The sequence below is a fragment of the Protopterus annectens genome, chromosome 1.part0 (assembly GCF_019279795.1).
Source record: "Protopterus annectens isolate FY-2018-M chromosome 1.part0, PAN1.0, whole genome shotgun sequence".
NCBI lineage: Eukaryota > Metazoa > Chordata > Ceratodontiformes > Protopteridae > Protopterus > Protopterus annectens.
In genome coordinates this window covers 1,585,673,788-1,585,677,829 of record NC_056725.1, presented here as the reverse complement: position 1 = coordinate 1,585,677,829, position 4,042 = coordinate 1,585,673,788, and the positions used below count along the sequence as shown (strand labels likewise).

Here is a 4,042-nt window from a genome sequence, read left to right as displayed (position 1 = left end):
GAGGACATTGCTATGTCCTTCACTGCGCTGAAGTCATCACAAACCTTAGGGTTAAGGCATGGGTCATGGTAAGGGGATAGCCCTATGGGATATCCCCTTACTATGACCTGTGCCCTAACCCTAAGGTCCGTGAGTACTGCTCGGAAGTTCAGTGCAACACCCGTTCATTGTACTGAACTTCATGTAAGCACACTTTCGATTAAGTACACTTTCGCTGCAGTGAGCATTCCATACACTATTTCGAATTAGTGAAAACTCGATCTAGTGTATGGAACCCATATAGATATAGATATATATATATATATATATATATATATATATATATATATATATATATATATGTGTGTGTGTGTGTGTGTGTGTGTGTGTGTGTGTGTGTGTGTGTGTGTGTATGTATCACACACACACACACACACACACACACACACACACACACACATACACACACATATATAACTATATATATTTTATATATATATATATATATATATATATATATATATATATATATATATATACACACACACATATATGGGATCCATACAGATGCTCAACTGCATCTTTCACGAATCCCAATTTGGTGAGCTTACTTATGAAAGTGCTTTTCACCAAAGCAGCAGTTTCTCATAAGTATGCTTGTTGTTCCGGTTGTACTACTGTGCGGTAAGGGAAAATTCCCTTTTCCCCACTGTAGTGCGACCTCGGAGTGAGAATATTAAAGTGGGGGGGTGCAGGGGGGCTTGCCCCCCTGCATTCAAGTAGATTATTTGGGGGAGGGGTTAACATACTTTAACAAAAGCACTTTTTCAATGAAAGCTCTTTCATTAAAGTGTGTTCGGTGGTAATGGATTTGGGCTTTTGATCTTTCAATTAAAAGTCCTAGATCCATGTATGTATATAGATGGATTCCTATTACAAGAACAAAAGTTCACTACTTCGAACTTGTAATAGGAAGCCTCACTTCTGCGAAAGTTCACTTTAACGAAAGTGAACTTTTGCGTAAGTGCACTTCACCGAAAACACTGCAGCACAGTGGAGGACATAAAAAAAAATCTATGTCCTCCACTATGATGCGATAGTCACAGACCTTAGGGTTAGGGCACGGGTTAGGGTAAGGGGATAGTTAGTAAAGCTATCCCCTTACCCTAACCCATGCCCTAACCCTAAAGTTCGTGACTATCGCACCATAGTGGAGGACATTGCTATGTCCTTCACTGCGCTGAAGTCATCACAAACCTTAGGGTTAAGGCATGGGTCATGGTAAGGGGATAGCCCTATGGGCTATCCCCTTACTATGACCTGTGCCCTAACCCTAAGGTCCGTGAGTACTGCTCGGAAGTTCAGTGCAACACCCGTTCATTGTACTGAACTTCATGTAAGCACACTTTCGATTAAGTGCACTTTCGCTGCAGTGAGCATTCCATACACTATTTCGAATTAGTGAAAACTCGATCTAGTGTATGGAACCCATATATATATATATATATATATATATATATATATATATATATGTGTGTGTGTGTGTGTGTGTGTGTGTGTGTGTATGTATCACACACACACACACACACACACACACACACACACACACACACACACACACACACACACACACACACCTATATGTTTGCAAGGGCAATCAGCTGTTCCATGACAAGCTATCACATATTTAACTCCAATTCACAAAGTACAATCACCAATTAAACATGGAACCATGTATCTACTTTTAGTAAGTGTCTTTAGCGACATTCCTTAACTCAGTTTTTAACTCATTAGTCAAACACTGGTCCCAGTTATTAAAAATAACAGACTGTATTCCTACTAAATCTACTGAAAACTATACATACAATAGTTGTTGTAAATATGTCGCTAGATGTGTACCCAACTGGCTCACCGATAGAGACCATACTGTCAAAGTTAGAAATTCCACTTCCAGCAGTAGAACAGTTACCAGTAAGGTAATACAAGGTTCTCTGCTGAGCCCTCTACTGTTTGGAATCTATTTCTCGGAAGTCCAAAGGAAAGTAGATGGCCTGTGGCTTACCAGGTTCGCAAATAACTGCAAACTGGGAGTAGTCATTGAGCTCCCTAAAGATATTAGCATATTACAGAAGGGCTGGCCTGCACAAGGCGAAACACAAAGATGTTGATAAAATTCCTTTATTGCACAAAAATGGTTGAGCGCTTTTGTTCAGTGACAATATGAACTTCATCAGAATATTACAGGAAGGGTTAACATAGACAAATGACTGGTATCAAAGCCATAGTCTAAAGCTAAATGCAAAAAAGTACATCATTGTCCCCTGCAAATTACAATATAGGCAGCACCCCCTAAGCTTGAACCCAGTGGTGCATGACTTGGAAACATAAGTTGATAGCAGTCTAAACTTTATTCACCATGTGTCCACAATGGTAAGGAAATCCTTTTACATTGCACACCTCATAAGTAAGGGTGATGCATCCAAGACCAAGGATGTTACAACTCCTTTGTATGCCACCCTCATCTGACAAATGATAAGGTACAACGCTCCCTTTTGCATGTACCTCACCAGACACCTGCAGCAGCTGAAGAGACCACAGAGGTTCCTGACAAAGAGAATTCAAGGACTCCAAAACATAACCTACATGGAAACATTGAAAGCCGTGTCACTGTACTTTGTGTCCTACAGACTGCTAAGAGGTGACTCGTGCCTGGCCTACAGAGCAGTCTCTGACTCTGCCCTAATGGAAATGCTGCACATCTGCAAATCAAATGAGACATGAGCCATTCACACCAAAGATCTCAACCTAGCCTGTAACTCATTCCCTCCGGTACAGCTCTTTTGAGTGTGTGCCTTTAACTCCCAGTGGGCATGGCTTAAGCCTTTAAAAAATGAAGTTATCACCTTACAGTTCTAGAAAATACTCATTGAGAGAGGTCAAATATCAATACAGTTGTGTTTGCCATCACATATGCTTCAAGACAAAATATCCTGGTACTTTGTATGTAACATGGCTTTGTAATTATTAATGCAAGTATGAACAATCAATATTTGACGCCTAGAGGAGCAGTAGGAGTTAACTTCAGAAGACGCCTGGAGGAGCACTCGGCTGTAATGAGTTCACAAAATATACTCGACAGACAGATATGTATCCCAGAGACTGCCACAACTCCTGGAATAAACTCCCAATTCATGTTAAATAGAGCTCCTCAATGACCCTATTTAAGCACAATTTGGACAACTGGATGGGAGATCATAAATTCATCCCTGGTGTGGCATCCATGTTCCTCATGGACAGGGGCAACCAGTGCTGATCATAGATTCACTCTACAAACAATCAAACCATCTAATAGTGGTCAATTAGGGAACACGGGTATTACATGGCTAGGCTTGTAAAGGTCCTTGGGCCATCAGCATAGCAACCTCCTATGAACCTATGAATATCTTTTACCTTTATTTTAATAACTTCTGAAATAATTTATCTAATAAATTCAAGAGGATATTCGAAAACATTTGCTCAACTAAAAGAAGTTCAGAAAAAATATTCATCCCTTGAAACTAATCCAGGCAGACTTATTATTATTTGTCCCCCAACAAAACATTTTTCTGTTTATAAGAGTAACAATTTAAAAAATGCATATAGGTGTTAGAAAAACTAGGTCTCCTAAAACAGTGGACTGAAATTTACAGCTAACATTATCAGATATTAACATCTGAAAAAATGTAACTGTACGGAAGTCTGAGAATATGTAAAATATAAAGCACTGGTAGTATTCTCTTATAAACATAAAAACGTGGTTTCAGATAAACGATGCAACAAAATGAAAAGTGGTCATTTGTAACTCTCTGAAGCTAAAATGTTAAGAATAAGAACAGTACATTTAAACCATCTTAGTATAATACACATTTTTGTTAGAGAAATGTTCTTGAAATATTCTTTGTGAAAACTCATTGCAATGGGTATTCTTGCAGAATGTCTTCTATACAGCCTAAATTTTATATTGAAGGAAAGGACACATTTTGTAGAGAGTCTGTAAGAGGAGTTTGGCATATTTATATGAAAA

The 4,042-nt window shown here is 38.8% G+C and overlaps 1 pseudogene; it reads right to left on the bottom strand.

Annotated features, from left to right (window-relative positions):
* Positions 1–339: 339 nt before the first annotated feature.
* LOC122802387 lies at positions 340–456 on the bottom strand (annotated as a pseudogene).
* Positions 457–4,042: the final 3,586 nt, after the last annotated feature.